The sequence below is a fragment of the Arvicola amphibius genome, chromosome 4, assembly GCF_903992535.2.
Source record: "Arvicola amphibius chromosome 4, mArvAmp1.2, whole genome shotgun sequence".
In the NCBI taxonomy this organism is placed as follows: Eukaryota; Metazoa; Chordata; class Mammalia; order Rodentia; family Cricetidae; genus Arvicola; species Arvicola amphibius.
The window spans coordinates 129,705,285-129,723,747 of record NC_052050.1 but is presented as its reverse complement, the minus strand read 5'-3'; the positions used below and the strand labels follow the sequence as shown (position 1 = coordinate 129,723,747).

At 41.7% G+C, this 18,463-nt stretch overlaps 1 long non-coding RNA gene across 1 annotated transcript; it reads right to left on the bottom strand.

The window, feature by feature from the left end:
* Positions 1–4,507: 4,507 nt before the first annotated feature.
* LOC119812903 lies at positions 4,508–17,463 on the bottom strand. Its single transcript, XR_005285127.1, has 3 exons — positions 17,384–17,463; positions 10,223–10,289; positions 4,508–4,906 (listed from the first exon to the last, which is right to left on the bottom strand). It is a non-coding gene; the product is annotated as an uncharacterized LOC119812903 (long non-coding RNA).
* Between the last annotated feature and the right edge of the window lie 1,000 nt (positions 17,464–18,463).

Here is an 18,463-nt window from a genome sequence, read left to right as displayed (position 1 = left end):
ATTTTTTAAAAATATTAAGTATTATTTTAAGTAAAATTATTATTTAAATTACAAACTCAGGACTGGAGAGATGGCTCAAGATTGAGATTGCTTCCCGTGACTCTACAAAATCCAACTTGGTTCCCAGCCCCGATGTCAGAAACAATCTCCTATAACTCCAACACCAGGGGTTCCAACACTGTCTTCTGGTGTCTGTGGGGACCTGCACATGTGTGACATGCATTCACGCCGACAAATACATCTTTTAAAAAGAGATTACAAGCTCAGTAAATGGATTAAATAGAATATATATAGCTGAAAATAAACTGACGAACTAGAACATAGTTCTAATGAAATAATCCTGAATTCAGTTAATAGAATAAAAGTATAAAGAAGAATTTAAGTGACATGAAGAAATAAATAAGGTTTATCATATTTTTCACCAGAATTCCAAAAATATGAGTCAAGTTGAAGAGACAATGTAAATGAGTGTCTTAGTTACGGCTTCTATTGCGGTGACAATACTCCATGACCAAGAAGCAAGTTGGAGAGGAAAAGGTTTATTTGGCTGACACTTCAGCATTGCTGTTCATCACAGAAGGAAGCCAGGACAGGAGCTCAAACAGGGTAAGATCCTGGAGGCAGGAGCTGATGCAGAGGCCATGGAGGGGTGCTGCTTACTGGCTTGCTGACAGTTTCAGAGGTTCAGTCCAGTACAATCATGAAGGCAAGCATGGCAGTGTTCAGACAGGCATGGTGCTGGAGCTGACAGTCCTTACATCTTGACTCAGAGGCAACAGAAAGTCAACTGACTGTCACACTGAGGGAAGCTTGAAGAAAAGAGACCTCCTAGAAGCCCACCCCCACAGGGAGACACTTCCTCCAACAAGGCCGCACCTCCTAATAGCGCCACTCTCTTTGGGGGCCATTTTCTTTCAAACCACCACAGTGAGATAATGGAAAATAATCCTTTAAGTCTTAACAGCCATGTCCAGACTGGATTGTAAAATCTTAGTTTGTGGGTCCTTCAGGAAGTACCCCCATGTTGAAGGTCAATCTTATTAACAATTGGGAAAGGTGAGTCCTCTTTTGGTTGGAAACACTGGTCTCAGAGACCTTCACAATAATAGCAATAGGATCGCAGGAATGGATGCCCTGAGGGAGAAGGGTTTAAGACTAGTCCCTTTAGCAATCAGACCTATGCCATATACGTGAGCCACAAAACACTGGAGGAAGTCTGCTAAATCCTCATGAGAAAACTGAATATTTGACAGTTTATTAGCAAAGGCTTAAAATCAGATTCCAGGTAAGGAAGTCATAATCTTATTTGTTTGTTTGTTTGTTTGTTTATCCACCCATTCATTCTTTCTTCCTGAACTTCATACATGTAACAGTGTGTGTTGGTCATAAACACGCTTTCCTGCCCTTTTCCTACCCCTTTCAGATCCCCTCTTCCACACATCCTTCCCTCCAAACCTCACATCTTCTGTTTTTGCTTTGTTTGTATAAAAAAAAAATGTCCTGACCATATTTGCATGGGTGTAGGCTGTCCACAGCAGCAGGAGCAATTACCTTGGGCCACACCCCTGAAGAAAACGCACTCTGCCCCTGGAAACCATCATGTGCCAGCAGCTCCTCGGATAGGAGCGGGGCCTCCTGCACCTTTCTCCAGTCCACCGTGAAAGACTGACAGGATCGATCACGTTCGAGCCATCATAGCTATTGTGAGTTCATGTACGGCAAACCATGTCCAGAAGATTCTATTTCTCAACATCTCTGCCTGTACTCTGGCTCTTACAATCTTTCCACTCTGGCCAAACACTCTGAAACTGCTAGAAGAGAAGGTAGCTGCAAGTAACAACATAGAGTCACAGTTGAAAACTTCCTGAATAGGACTCCATTCACTCAGGAATTAATATCAACAACTGACAGATGAAAAGTCATGAAAAGAAAGAGTGTGTGTACAACAAAGGAAACAGCCAATGAATGAAGAGGAAGCCCAAAGTGAGAGACATCCTTCACCAGCTGTAGGTCTAGTTGATGATGAATATCTAGACTCTCTCCACACCTAGGTCAGAAAAGGACCAAGTAGAAAGGCTCATATGTTCTTTCATATTTATTTTTTGTTGTCCTGTGACCTTTTGAGTTTTCCCGACCTTTGTCCCATACCTAATATCCCTTCCATCTGCTCCCAGAGCACCGCCCTTTTTTTGACAGCGTTCTTCTGCTAGGCTGAATGTTGAACAGTGGTCTCCCAATGCCGGTAATACATTCTTAGGGAAACAGGGACTTGCTAATCAGTTTCTGTGTCCTCGGAGTTTACTCCTGATTGAGAGTTCATTATGCTCCGCATGATATGTAGCTATCCCTCAAGGTTAAACGGTCCCCTTCTGGAGGCAGAGGAGGCATATGAGACTTAGGAAGCCAGTGGAACAAGATTCAGGAAGTTCAGGAAGATATACAGGCCCCTTCGCGAGGTGACGTTAGCAATAAACAGTTACTGGGACAGGGGTAGACTCTTTGGTGTAGCCGCCCATAAGTAGTGCAGGGAGCTATAGGAACGCAGCTTATGTGAGTCATTACTCGGGCTCGAGTGAACTCTTCAGGGATAAGTCACCCACGCTCCTGTAGGCTTACCACTTACCAGGCTTCTGTAAGTAACCCAAATAAATGCGCAGATTCACCATACTGAACTTGGGTAGAACTCTTTCCTTGGGCTTTTACTAGTGCTCTGTCTGGGGTGAGCAGATATTTGCCCACATCACTGCAGGAACAGTCCTTCAATATGCAATTTTTATATCTCATCTCTCTTGCTCCTTTGTTCCTGCTCTCACATATACATACACACAATAGCATGCACACACACATACACACACACTTCTATTTTATTTCTTTGTTTGTTTTTAGTAAAAGCGAGTTATTTTGTAGACTACCTCTCACCGCATTTCTGGCTTTTCATAAGAATATTAAGGATATGCACAAAGGCAGATTTACCCTAAAGGGATGCATATTGACTCAGGAGACAGCCAGTTTCAATCTGGACCATGAACAGGTAGAGATGGATATATTTCATCATATCAGAACATCACGAGATGAATATGCACGTAGATATTTATAAGAGCGTACAACACGCATGCCAAATCTGATAAACTCGTACCATGCAGGCAGACAGCAAACACTAACATGCGACAGTTAATATGTATTGCCATTTGGATCCTGAAAGGACCCAAATCTCTAGACACACCTGTAAAGGATTATCAGTATCAGATTAGCCTCAGAGCAGGCCTCTGAAGGTTTAACTAGATTAGGTTAAACACGACAGGAAGAGTCACCCTGCGTGAGCAGCACCCTTGTTCTGGGCTGGAATACTGTACTAAATCAAAGAAGAGAACGTGAGCTAAGTCTAAACTCGGCAGTCCCCGACTGCAGAAGCAGCGATGTGACCGTGTGCCTCAAACTAGCACTGGCAGGACATCCCTGCCATGATAGGCTGTACTCTCAATGTGAGCCTGGGGAAACCCTTTCTCTCTTGCTGCTGTCGCCGGGGAATTTTGTCCCAGCACTGGAAAACTAACTGATACAAAACTACGCCACATGTTACAGAGTGAGAGGAAACTGTTACAGGGAGCCTGAGAAATTTGGGACACGTTAATGGGGAGGAAAAAACAAATTCCGAAGAGTTTCAGGGAGAGAAAAATACATTGAAGTCATAAATCTTAATCATCTTACCTTTTCTTTCAGGACATCGCTGATAATTATGTTAATAAATCACAACTGTTCGTGACAATAGAAAATTTGATCTGTCTCTGGCAAAATAAGAAAAGAACTTCTGGGTTAGTTTCCTTTAACTCAACAGGTTTGAAAATCGAAAGGGTTCTCATGCCATAGCCTCTACAAACAAAACGAAAATCCATGCAGGTAGCGTGGGTGAGATGGCTAAGTGTGTGGAGGGCTTGCCACCCTGATCTCAGCTCTGTTCCCAGAAGCACGGTGGAAGAAGAGATCCAATTCCAACAAGTTGCCCTCTGACCTCTGAAGGTCTGCTGGCTCCTGTGTGCAAACATCCACCGTACACGCAAACAGCTAAATTTGAAAAGCAAGAAAAGAAAATAGCAAAAAGTTTCAAATACAAGCAAGAAAATCCATGAAAAGGCTGTGAGTAGATTTACCGATGTATATGTGATTGACAGTTTAAATATGCATAGATTAGCAGCCCACACATACAGCCTTTTTGTCCCACATCACGTTGTTTAAGGCATTTTTGCCTTCTTGGTCTTTTGCTTGTATAATATGATTGCCGGTTTTGTATTTTTATGGTGTGTGTGTGTGTGTGTGTGTGTGTTTCTTGTACTTTCTCATTATTATTATTATTATTATTATTATTATTATTATTTGGTTTTTCGAGACAGGGTTTCTCTGCAGCTTTTTTTTTAGAGCCTGTCCTGGAACTAGCTCTTGTAGACCAGGTTGGCCTCGAACTCACAGAGATCCGCCTGCCTCTGCCTCCCGAGTGCTGGTCATTATTTTTTATACGTATTTGTTTGCTTTTTTTGTTTACCTGTTCGGATTCTAAGGAGGGGGTGCACAGAGTTGGGTGGATGGGAAGGTCTGTGAGGGTCTGGAGGAGCAGGGGGAAGAGGAACAGTGAGTGATCAGACTATACTGCCTGAACAACATTTATTTTAAATTTAAAAAAATAACATAAATAAAAGTCTACAGCGATATTCAAAGCAGAGAGCATATTGTTCATTTTCATGGTAAAGGTCACAGTCATCAAAACATTGACTCAGCTCCCACCCGCACTTGTTGGCTTCCCCATTGAAATTTTCCATGTTTAACGAACGGGCAGCATTTGGGTTGAAGAACGTTACTCTGCAATCTCCTGCGGTAATTTTGTTCCATCCGTGCAATTGGACACAGCACAATGCTATTTACAGTGAAGGAGAAGGGAAATTCAAGGCATTACAATGTGCAAACTATAATTTCAGCATCAATTTTCAGAAATTGTTCTGTTAGAGAAAAAAAAAGTTACTTCCCTAGAAGGTTTAGGGCTGTACTATTTTTACACCGCTCTCTAGGCATGTGAACTCCCAAGACTGAATCACACAGAGAAATGAGTTTCTGCTTTGTTCCGTTGAGAGGTCAGTTTGCTTCACACTCAAGTGGAGAAGGATCGGCCACCCATCGCTCCCTCTCTGGGAATGGCGCCATGACAGCAGGACACTGAGTTACACTTTGCGCCCTTTGTCCCTATTATTCTTCGCAATTATTCAGGCTAACTCCTAAGAAAGGTGGCATTTTAAACTGTGCCAGCAAACTCTAAGATGACATTTGTGTGGATGGCTTGGTGTCTCAGTGAAGGGATGCCTGATAGAAGCAACTTAAAGAAGGAAAAACTAATCTTGACTCATGGTCACAAGAGCTAAGTCTATCGTGCCGGAGAAGACAGCACAGAACAGCTCAGATCATGGATGCTGGAGCACATAAGGGAGACTGTTCATATCACTGTGGACTTATAAGCAGAAACTGAGGCAGAAACCAAGGAGCCAAACACAACCTTCAAAGTTATATCCTTAGAACCCAGCTTCTACTGGTTAGGTCCCATGTCTTAAAAGATGAATGGGCTTCCAAAATATGAGCTGAGGACCAGGCACTCAAAGATGAGGCTGAAAGGAAGATGTCAGATTCAATCTGAAACACCCATCACCTCCACTGACTCATAGCTCCTAGGAACTGCAAAATAAACACGAATGGTTTTGGAGATCTATTGCTATAAAGTATTACGGTATTCCCAAAGACTCAGTGGGAGAAGTCACTTAAAACACACTTGGAGAAACAGCATGGTAAATGTAGCAGAGATCTTAATGTAAGATCCATTAGAGGAAAACCCAGGGGAAACATGGTTTATGGGACAGAGGCTGGAGGGATTGCTCAGTGGTTAGAGGCATGTGGCCACTCTTCTAGAGGACCTGGGTTCTATTCCCAGCACCCAGAAGGTGAATGTCAACCATCTGAAACTCTAGTTCCTGGAGCTCTGGGCCCTCTTCTGACCTCTGAGAGCTCTTAGTGCACACAGAACACAGACACACATGTAGGCAAAACACCCGCACATGGAAAGAGTGTAAATAAACAAATAAAATGTTGAAACAATTGTTTAGAAAAGACAACCACAGCCAGTAGCTTTCTGAATAGCATTCTAATATCTCATAAGATGCCAGAAGGGGCTAATGAATAGGACATTATCAAATTAAAAGGTTTCTATACACCAAGGAAACAACGAATTGAAAAGATTTTTTTAAACAGAATTGAGATGTAAAATTGTCAGCTACCCACCTGACAGAGGATTAACATAAAAAACTACATAAATATGTAAGTAACTAAAAAGCTTCAGCACCAAAAAATAACAATCTAATCAATAAATGGGCAAGAGCCAACTTTACAAGGGAAAAATGTGTACATTTGTTTATGCTCTATTTGTTTAATTATGTAAACATGTAAAGATGTGTTGCATTCACTTTACCTTGCTTGCCTAAGGTACCTATTTGGTTTAAAAAGCTGAAAGGCCAATAGCTAGGCAGGGCCAGTGGACAGAGAAAATAAGTAGGAGGGAAAATCTAGGCTTGAAAGAGAAGAGAATGAAGAAGAGCAAAAGGGGTATATCTGGGACCAGAAACCAGGCTGCCAGATAGACAGACACAAGAAGCAGGAAAGAGAGAGAGAGAGAGAGAGAGAGAGAGAGAGAGAGAGAGAGAGAGAGAGAGAGAGAGAGAAGGAGGGAGGAAAGAAGAAAGGTAGGTAAAAAGCCCCTAGGTAAAACATAGATAAGGAAAATAAGAAGTAAGAGAAGACTGAGCATTCAAAACTGATAACAGGTCTCATTGTCATCGTCTGGGAGCTGGTTGGTGGCCCAAAAGAGAAAAGCCTGTTAAAAGACACTTCTCAAAAAGAAGTACAAAGGCCATAAATTCATGAAAAGCTAGGTCCAAGGAGATAGCTGGATCCATAGCTCTTGTGATGAAGGCATGGGCACCTCAGATCCATCCCCAGAACCCATGTAAAAACCCAGGCATGTTGTCACCCACTTGTATTCCAGCCCTGAGGACATGAAAGAAGTGGATCCCTGGGGCTTGCTGGGCAGCTCACCTAGCTTCCAGGCCAGCTCCAGGCAAGGAAAATACTCCTCTCAAAACACAGGGCAAGTGGCAAGTGGCTTCTGAGTAATAACACTCAAGATTGACCTCTGCCTTCCATCATTCATATACACAGCCACACACACACACACACACACACACACACACACACACACGGAAACACACTACGTTTAAAAATGTTCATTCAACATCTTCAGCCAAGAGAAATGAGAAAAGCTACATTCTCAAGTGTTCAATGGCCACACACATATTCCTCTCTCACAAATAAATAAATACACACACACACACACACACACACACACACCATTATGATTTTTTCTCCAACCAGAATTATTATCAAGAAAACAATCAAAGCTGGCAAAGATGCAGGAGTGGAAAGAGACCCTTCTTCACTGTTGGTAGGAACACAAACTAGCTCATCCACTGTGGAAATCAGGACGGAGTTTCCCCCAAATAACTAAAAATAGAATTATCATGCAATACTACTCCTGGTTCTGTATCAAAGAAATTCTAATTTGCAAACCATAGAGATTGCTCACCCATATTTACCATCATGTTCTAGGAGTCTGTCAGGGGATGAATGCAAGAAGTAGAGTGTGGTTCAACTACAAAGAAAATGGGACTTTGGACACTTCGAGTAAATGCCTGGCGCTAGTGCTCATCGTGTTAAATGTGATAAGCCAGACTCGGAAGGACAAATGTACTACATTATTTCCTCAAGTTAGGAATCCAGATTTATTTAGGGGAAAAAAAAGACATGAAAGCAGTAGGATTTTGTAGAAGACAGTCAGGGGGAAGTGTGAGGGAGGTGTCAAGAGAGGACAAGGCAGGGCAGAAGAGATCAAATTAAATTTATGTGCACCTTTGGAAATGTCACTGTAAAGTCCGTTATTTTATACAAGTAATACACACTAAGAAAAAAGAAAGGAATGCAGCGTGGAAAATGGGGAGCTTCCAGCGGCCAAAAGGGAAAGGTCTGTGTACATGTTCCTGGTTGAGACTCCTAGACTTAATTTCAAAAAAAGAAAGAGAGAGAGAGAGAGAGAGAGAGAGAGAGAGAGAGAGAGAGAGAGAGAGAATTTTTAAAATAAAAACAAAAAGTTCTTTCTTGGAAATCCTGAGCAGCCCTTCTAGCCTCAGGCTTCTGCCACTGGGTATAAAACAGGAAGTTTTTCAAGGATGGGGTGGTAGCTCCTGAGAGGAAGTTCTAGGGTTTGTCTGTTTTTCTACCCAGGATCCTCTGCTCTGCTCTCTTCCTGTTAGGGTCCTTTCCCAACCTACACTCAGTCACTTTCCCTTTCCACCATCTTTCCCCAGCTGAGCCTTCCCGAGCTCCTTTACAAAGGCTTCCAGGAGGAACAGTAAAACTGACTTGGCCATGGCCTTGGCTTTATGGCTTCTGGCTGCTGAGAAGATAAGAAAGCATTGCCGCTTCTCCTCATATCAAATAACTTTATCACATGGAGGAAGTGAGTGGATTCCTCAAAGGCACTTAGTAAATCATTGGCCCAGGAAGCAGTAACTGACTTTTGGACCCTGCCTGCCCTTCTTGTGTGGCCTTTCATTTCACATTCACGAGAGGGCTAGCATGGAATTCACAATCAAACCATTCTCCAGGGAGGTAGCCAGTACATGACCAGCTTGTCCCAATCTACAGCGACTTATCGGAGCCCCCACAGACACCTTAGTAAGGAGCCTGCTTAGATAAGAAGGATCACAAGAAAGCTTTGATTTTTGAGTCTATGGGAAAAGCAGGAAGTTGACAGTGTGGCAGTCCTGTTGCCATGGAGGAGACACAGCTAAGGGTGATGACTCCAACAGCACCCGCAAGGTCTTAAAAGAAGGGAAAATCGAAGGCGGTTTTGCTCTTGTCTTGTTTTGATTTCATGTTTTAATAAAGAAATGGTGGTGCTCCTGTTAGAGGAAACAGGTTAGAAGGAGAGGGGGAGGGAGGGAGGAAGGGAGAGAGAGAGAGAGAGAGAGAGAGAGAGAGAGAGAGAGATTACTCAGGCTATGAACTCTGACCAGTTCTCATAAAGCAGCAGAGACTAATTTGAAAGAAAATTAAATTGCACGCTGCTCACAGTGAGATAAAATAGCTAAACCCTGTGGCTGGAGTAGTTCACTGGTGGACCCTGAGTATAGCCTCAGGCTTGATCTCACGCCCACTCTCCCAAACACACACCCAAACGCTAGCCGCCTACAGTAAAATCCATGATTCTGGGAGGTCAGCCGTGTCGGGTGGGAAACAATGATGAAATGTTTTCCCCGCAATAACCTGCTCTGCCAGGTCCTGAAAGTGACACTTAGCTTAAACAGCCCGCCCGACTCTCACTGCTCAGTTGACAGCAAACTTCTGTGCCTCGATTCTAAGGACACCTTATAGCTGCTAGTTATACCAGTGGTTCTCAACTTGTGGGTTGTGACCCCTTTGGGGCTGGAACAACTCTTTCACAGCGGTACATATCAGAAAGGCTGCATATCCGGTATTTACATCACAATCCATAACAGTAGCAAAATTGCAGTAACGACGTAGCAACAAAATATTTTTATGGCTAGGGATCACCGTAACATGAGGAACTGTATTAAAGGACTGCAGTATTAGGAAGGCTGAGAATCACTGTGCTGTACGATAAGAACAATCCTAGCTTTTCCAATCAAAATGTGGGCCTATGAAATCAGTAAAAAATATCAGCTGGTTGAACTTCTGGACTGAACTCCAAGGATAAGATGAAAAACCTAAGACAATGAAGGACGGCTTTGAAGTTCCTGTTTCATTATTAACCTAAGGGACAGCCTGGATCTCTAGCATATTTTAACTAATCCAGGTTCTTAAGAAGGTTTGGATGTGGTTCAGCCATGGCAAGCCCGCTAAGCTTAACATTTCCACAGCTGACAAGATTTGCTGCCTGGTGAGTCAGGCATTCGAAATGTCTACAGAATGGGGGAGGGTAGTTCTTTCCTCGTCCCAGCCTCGTGGGTGACACAGGTCTTGGAGGACCCGATTTGTAAGAAAGTGGCTGATTGGGGTTTCATTGTGAATAGCATCCCGAAGCTGGGTTTCTAACGAAAATGAAGCAAGCGAAAATCACCAGGCAGAGGAAGCCTCCAGCCTTCTGTGTCGTTTCTCTTTCAGTAATTTCTTTCATGGAGGTCAGGCTGTAACAAGACAAAATTAAACGTCATGGAGTTTAGTAGGTGTGTTCTAGTATGATAAGCCAAGTAAAAATTATGCAGCAGTCAAAAACTACATAAATTCTATGTGTCAACATGAAAAATAATCACGACATAGAATTAAGAAGAAAAGGGGTAAGTTCAGATCAGTGAGAACAGAGGCCAACTGTGTGCAAATATTACGCTGTGTTGTGCATGTATGCATGCGTGTATGTGTGCAAAGCATCACACTCACTGTGCAGGAGACTCCAGTAGAGACACTCACCCCATGTTGAGCTGGACAAGTCCTTGTGGAGAGTGTTCCCATGCATTGTGGGATGCTTTGCAGGGCTCTGGACTATTCCATGAGGTACCAGTAGCAACAGTTTCTACCCTCCCGCTAGATCCCGCAGATGCGACTATCAAAATATCCCTAGATACTATCTAATAGCATTTGAGAGGCAAGCTAATATCTAATATCTAGATAGTATCTGATAGCTCTCTGAGACCCTTTGCTCCAAGTACTGAGGCTGGGGGAGAGGGGTGTTGTTTTCATTTTCTTTCTCCTTTTTCTAGGGTATTTGATTTATTTTTTTGTCTTCTTGTTTGAGTTCCCCATGAACATTCTTAGATTAAAAAAGAAAATTGTTTGTAGATGCTTTGGAGGGAAGAGGTTTACAGACCCACCCCATAACTCATTATGAAACCTGGAAAAACTGAACTGTGTATCTGTTAAAAAAAAAAATTCTGGGTAAAGTTGTGCTGCCTTCCATTTTGATTGATTTTGTGGCTACATGTAGTATATTTACTCTAAAGAACTTAAGGTTCTGTGGAGAAAAAAAAAAATCAGAATACGCATTCGTTTTACAGCCCCGCCAAAGTAATAGCAGCAGAAATGTTGGGGATGGTGTGGGGAATGGCAGCCAAAATCAAGATATTTAGCAAAGGCAACTAGCATTCAAATCCAAAATGATGCTTCTTCCTTTTTTTTGTTTGTTTGTTTTGTTGGTTTGTTTGTTTGCTTTTGGCCCTGGATGTGAGGTACATCTGCAGTACCCCTTCTACCCCTGAGAACTGGGACATTTGATTGCTTACTCAGATATGGTGGACAACTTTCAAAGAGACTGAATTCTTTGGTAAAGTAGAAGCATTGACAATTCTGGTATAGACAATTTGTGGCCTATGCATTTAAACTAGACAATTCAGTTACAGAGACTTCTTGTGGGGCAGCAGTAGAGACCAATGTGTCTATACATGAAGACAAATGCCTGCAAGATTATCCCACCAAGGCAGCATCCTGTAAGTCTAAGGGCAAGGCCAGCCCTCCTGGACTGAAGAAATATGAAACCCCAGGAGGCCTCGGTGTTGTCTCACTGTGTGAGGAGAAACTCCCGTGGACAGGAGAAGTTCTTCACAGTGAAAAGGGACAAATTGATGATAAAGCAAATGATACTGAGGAGGAATTAGAGATTGTAGGCAGAGGAGAGACGAAAGGAGGAGGGAAAGATAAAGGCAAGGCAGAGGCAGGGTAAGAAACACATAAATACCAAAAGAGAACAGTGCATGAAGATGTCCCTGACAGCGTTTGCCAGGCAGGGAAGCAGGAGCAAGAATTTAGGGCATAGTGGAAGAGGGACTGGGGAAGGACAGAAAAGGATGGGTGTTTTCCTTAAGCACACAATAGTGGTCAGTAGTGGGGATGGCATCGCGAAAGATTGTTCCTCTGGCTCCGAGAAGACTAAGTATTTCTGCTCTCTTTAAAGGTAGTCTTTGTCCTCCTCAAGCCACCATAGTTCAGTTTCACAGTGTTTACCTGTGATTCAGCCTTAATGTCACTTGTTAAACAAGCCTCTGTTTCCTGTTTCTGCTCCTGGAGGGTCGGTCCCTAGTTATGCAGGGCTTCGACTCCCCTCCCTTTTTAAGAGAGTAAGTTCCCTTCCTGACTCCACAAAAGATAATGTCATAGATGCATGCTCTGTGTGTGGCCCTGGAGCCCCTCCAGCTAGATCATAACAGTAGAAGGCAGAAACAGAAGAGAAAAAATAAAAGATAAACTTCAGGGTTGGTGTTAGGACCAGCGATGACGGCATCCTCCTGGGATAGGGAGGGAAGAATGAGCTAGGGGGCCCCAAAGGAAATGAGACACCATTTGCCCACACTGCTCGTCCTTGGACCACAAGGGAACTTAAGGGCTGACTTTAGAAAATGTTTCTCCTGCAACTTAAAAGAGCACCACGTTAAGAACTAACCAGTAAAAAATAGATAAAATTCCCCCTTTCTAATATTATGAGCAGCAATATTTAAGTGATTTCCCTAAGACTGAGATGTTAAACTTTATGAACTAGCAACCATCAGGGTTCCTTCAGTATAACCAGGGTTCCATCTCCTAACCGAGAACTGGCCCTCCGTGAGATGTTTTATCTGTTTCTAAGAGTTACACAGAAATGCCGGCTTCACTTCCAGTGAACTGCACAGGCTAATGAGAATACCAAGCACCTCTGACTCTGCCTGATGCTGTATGAATGCAATATGACATCACTAGTTAGCTCAAAGATATTTATTGACATAAAGCAGGTGGCGTGAGAAAGGAGATAGAAAAGAACAGCTCTAGGCCTGAATGCTTAACGGGCCTTAGATTTCTCATCTGTAAGTTGGGCACACCCGAGCTCCCATGAACACCAGGATATTCTACATAAACACACAAGTTCCAAAGTATAGAATAAGAATTGTTTCATGAGGGTCTACTATATCCCAGAAACAATTCTAGTTAATTTTTAAGGATTCATTTTTAATTTGCAAACATAATACATTTATGATCCCTGGTGTAGTGTGAGGAAATTTAGGTATAGACAAGCTTACAAAGAATACTCAAGTACCCTGCATGCTTGAACAATACTGCTCCCAGAAGACATGAGTTAGCAAATGAAAATGTCAGTGTCTGGCATAGGTTACCTCCATATGAGTTATGGGTCAGAGAGACCCCAGAGATCCCAAAACAATAAAAGCTGTTACCAATATGCCTGGTTGCTTAGCAGAGCTTAGTGGCAATACTTCCTCCCTGCTGATCAGTTTTCAATGTTCTGAAAATTGCTATGCAGGCTATTGAGATGCAAAGACATCAGTGGTCTTCCCCTTTGCTGGACCCCCGAAGGCTGCAAAACCAGCCTGCCAGGTGCAATAGTGGCATGGTGATTATAGGGGTAACCAGCTGCTTCGGAATTGGATTTGAGGACTGCTCCACAAAAGGGGGTTCATGTCTGATAGTGTTTAATCTGGTCCAATGCTTGTGGCTGGGGAGGTCATGAACCTTACCTTGTATCTACTACTGTGTTTTTTTTTTTTTTTGTGAAATACTCATGCAGTCAAATTGCCTTCTAAATATGTATGCTTTTACCCTTACATCAATGCTGTGCTTAGCTTCAAGAAGAGCGCTGTGACAGAGTGGCCACATGCATAAATACAAGCAGCACTTGATTTTTATTTTCATGGAGTTCTGTGCCATCAATGCAAATCTAATGTTATTCTGAAACCGAGGTACATGTATATGCCTTCATATTCATCCAATATAAATCATATTTTTAGATTTGTAAGTGTACTCCAAAAGCTTTTACTTGACCATTTCCTTGATTTGAACTTTTGATAATCTTTTCATTTGTTATGTGCAACTATGCCCGAATGTATTTTATCAAGCATAAGAAATGTTTTATGTTCTTCTGAGATTTACTCCAACTCAAATGACTATATGCATTACAAATAAGGAGGAAAAAAAACAGCCCCCACATAATCCTTGCACACTATGGATTTTAGCACAATAGTATACAAGCGCATGATAATTCTGTTCCTTAGCCTCAGAGGTAGCCTTTACAAATTTTCTTGGAAAAAGTTTTTTGAAAATAAAGTACTTGTAACTACAGCCAATTAGAATGTAATTAGCTGCAGTGCACAGCCATTTTCAATTGTCCAACAGCAAGTTATTCATTTTATGGATTAACAATATTCCTTGTTCTACTACTTTCTCATTTTATGCTTCCCTGCACCTCTTCCTTGAGCCTTGTACCTGCTCATTAACATGCGAAGATAAGAGACTCAAATAATTGCATTTGAGATAGAATTCGAGGAGGCTCTTGGACTCTGTATTAACAGTCTTTATGGAACCTTATTCATAGAAAGCAAGAAGTTCAATGGGTACAGGAAGTTCCACATATCAAAATGCAATATTGATTAATATGATATCCTTGCAGCTAGAAACATCCTCAGATACCACAAATTGCTGGGGCCATATGATGAAAACTGGAGCCCAGACAGGGTAAATGACTTGGTCAATGTCACTGAGTTGGAGACCATCCAGTTAAGATAAGAGCCTGGACTCTGTGTCTGTGTCTTTCTGTGTCTCCAGTGTGCTTATCCATGCTCATGTCTTCCAAGGACATTGCTCGTTCTTTGGTTTATCATTCCGGTGAGGAACTGAGTGATTCCACTGAAAGCAAACATGGATATGCTTTCAGTGAATCAATATGAATAACCATTTTCATGGCTTTTCACACTAGTAAGTGTTAGGGATCACCCCTGGAGCCTCACTCTCCTGCCCTCAATGCACCAGATGAAAGATTTCTGTACCCCAATATTAAGTCTCTCCACTGATGCAATAAATCAGATCCGGCCGAATTAAAAGTCCAGGCTTAATGAGTAAAACACTCCCTGATGGTCTCCCAGCCCCCAGAGAGGAGACCAGAAGGAACTGAAAAACCACCCGGCCTTTCCTTCAGAGACCTTTTAAATACCCTGCAGGTGTGGCCCTGTCCTCTCCTGGGAAGTAGCCTCAGTTTTGTGGGCTTTCTGAGATTAGGCAGGGTGTGGAGTGGGGGAGGGGGCGGTGGAGGGCAAAGCAGAACTCCACTCAAACAGTAAGATCAGTGTTTATCTGTTGAATTTAAAGTCTTCCCAGGTTCTGTAACAAAAAGAGAGAACCTCATACAACAAGAGATACCCAAGGATCATTTTTCCACAGGTGTTTAGCACAAAGGTAAATGACCTAAGGGATTGTTTAGAGGTAGGGGAAAAAAGAAGGTAGGAAAGAAAAAGTGTGCAAAGGTAGCAAGTAGATACTAATTTTATTATAAAGACTCAATTCATACTTCAAGGACTTAACATTTTAGGGATATGATTGAAATAATTTCATTCTAACTTCTCTTATATATAACCATGACTTTCTTGACTTCCTTTAAATTAAAAAAAACATTCTTTAATCAATTACAGACTGATGATCCAAATGATACACCTACAAACTATTATTTATATGAATCTTCAACTTCACAACAAAATTAGCTTCCCAAGGCCGGTCACTGATTTATTTCTGCACTAGAGAGAGTATGTAAATAATTCAATGTTAAAAAAAATCCCTGCAAAGCTCAAGAAAGATAAATGATTAAGATAATTTAATGTAGTTTATACTTAGAATGAGACAATCAAATATAGACAATCGTATATTATCTGCAGTTTAGTGTTGATGTTTTTCTAGTATATTTTCCTTCATGTGGCCTGGCCTTGACCTATTTGTTCATTTTTAAAGCTTAGAAACTCAATCCACTGGGATCTTTAATTTTAGTAAATATTTTACATGTTTTAATTTGTCTTCGGTTATCCATTTTAGCAACATTTATGCAAACATATGCCGTGAAGAATTAACAGCAGCTATCTCTTATCATACAAATGAAAAATACCAATAAAATGGAAAAACCAGCTTCTTACAAAAATGGTAAGTTCACTGTAGGCTCAGACAAGAATATCTAATGCATAAAAATAACATTTTCCTGATATTTAATGTGGGTATGCAAATTTTCTTCTTTAAAGGATACAAGTGTTGCTATACGAATGCTTCCTTTTCCTGATTTCTTAAGCTCCCTCAAATCTGCATAGAAACTAAACAGATGACCACTTTGAATAAAAAGAAACCTAAATGCAGAAACAATTAGGGCAACACTATGAGCATTTGTCTTTGTAAAAATACAATGCCTAAATATTAAATATTTAGTCTCTGCTCTCCTAAGTTCAAAGTCTGGCATTTACATAGTTTAGCAAGTTATATTTGGCAAACATTTATGCCAGACATTCTATGGGGATTGTTCTCCCAGAATTCATCTCTGATATGCACAAACGTAACAATATTTTGAAATAGAATAGGTGCTGGCCACGTCCCAGCCACACTGTGGAAGTCATCTCCTGCTTTGCTTGTTTATTCTCACACTTCCATGAGCTAACTCTTCTTACTTAACTTGTATTACCAAGGAAAACAGTGCCATTTGCAAACGACCAATTTTACCAGGAGCTAATACTTACTACACGACTGATCAGGGATACGGAGCAAGTTCTGGCTCTCAGCTAAGTGTCAATGCAAGGGGGATGAATAAATGCCCTGTGTGCTTTTTCAAGTTTCTGCTAAAGTGGACCCTGCAACAAACATATTAATAGGAGAAGAGGCGAACCAAGCTATGGCATGCACAGGGGGATCATGAAAGTGTGAGTACCCAATCATCTGCAGAGACTTAGAAGATTGCGTTTGCTTCCTAAGGGACAAGGAACTGGACTGATGGGCAATTCTGAGAAAAAGTCAACAAGGCTTAGGTGAGAAATATTGGGTCAAAGAAGAAGTGGTAACTTATGTCTGAGTCTAAGTCCCTAGTTCTCAACCTGTGGGTTAACCATCCTACATATCAGATATTTACATTAGTATTCATAACAGTAGAAAATGACAATTATGAAGTAGCAACAAAAATAATTCTATGGCTGAGGATCACCACAATGCGAGGAACTGTATTAAAGGGTCGCAGCATTAGGAAGTTGAGAACCACTGTTCGAAGTGGTTTCTAGGTGCAACATGGTTGTTTGCAGAGCTCATTCCTATGATATGAGGCAAACTTCACTATTGGCAAGACAACTGAGGACTGAGGAATTCCTGGAGGATGTGGCCTTCAGTTAGAAAGAGACACCCCCCCTTCACGACACCACTGTGTTCTCATGTTTTCATTTTGAAGTAATCGGAATACAAAGGTCACATGCTTTACGGCATTGTTTCCTGAGTCCCACAAGAAGGTGAACTTTACCTTTTGACAGAAAATGCATAGGCTCCATCTAGAAGTAACTGCATAACATCAATCTAAAGACCAAAATTCTTCAGGCTTTGAGTCCTAGAGAAAGGAAATGGAAAGGGTTGTTTTCTAGAGAAGTGGCAGGCCTGGGGCGGGGGGGGGGGCACAACTCTCACCTAAAATGGTAAGATTCTCAGATAAGAATTTCCATGTTAGTAATTTGGTTTTTATCTTTACCATGTAATCTTTGAAGTCAAGAATTCAGTCGGCTAACAGGATTTCACAAGCATGATACTAAGAAAAGACTGATTAAGCTGATTAATTCAATGAGGTCATTCAAGCTTTTCAAATTAAGCAAGTTCAATATTTCAAATTAAATGGTCAGAGAAGAAGGAGAATCAATTATGTCAAATGCTGGCTGTGGGTCAACCAAGATGAGGGCTAGACATTGAATGCTGGGACTTAGCAGCATGGAAGCCACGAGGCCTTGTTCCTGTGTTCTTGTGAGGAACAAAGATCAGACTGGCATTGCGGAGGGAGTGGAAAAGCAGTATACACATACACACACACACACACATGCTCTCAGTTCTTTCAAGGAGTTTCAGTAATAAAGGAAGTCAGGAAGAAAACAGTAATAACAGGAGAGTAAGGTCTAGAGAAATGTGGTAGTTTGCGCTATACTTTGTATCCTGAATGTATGGTCAAACACCATGTGTGAAGATGTTGGTTCTCGGATGCCACTGTGAGTAGGTGGAGCCTTTTTAGAGGTGAGCCCCAATGGGAGGTCTTTGGGTATCAGAAACAGCATGCCCCTTGAGGGAGGACTTAGTCTCTGCCATTCTTTCTTAGTTTCTGGCAAGTTTGTCGTTTTTCTCCACCTCATCACTTTTAGCATATGTCCCCACCACGATCAAGTGCCTTGCCTAAGTTCCAAATCATGACGACCAAATCATGACTAGAAGCTTTAACACCACCATAGGGTTTAAAGCCTTTACACTTTTTGAGTTAATGGTCATAAGTATTGTGTTACAGTTGTGGAAAGCTGGCTAACAGCTTAAAGTGTAAGAAATGGCCTTTACTTCATATGCTGATGAG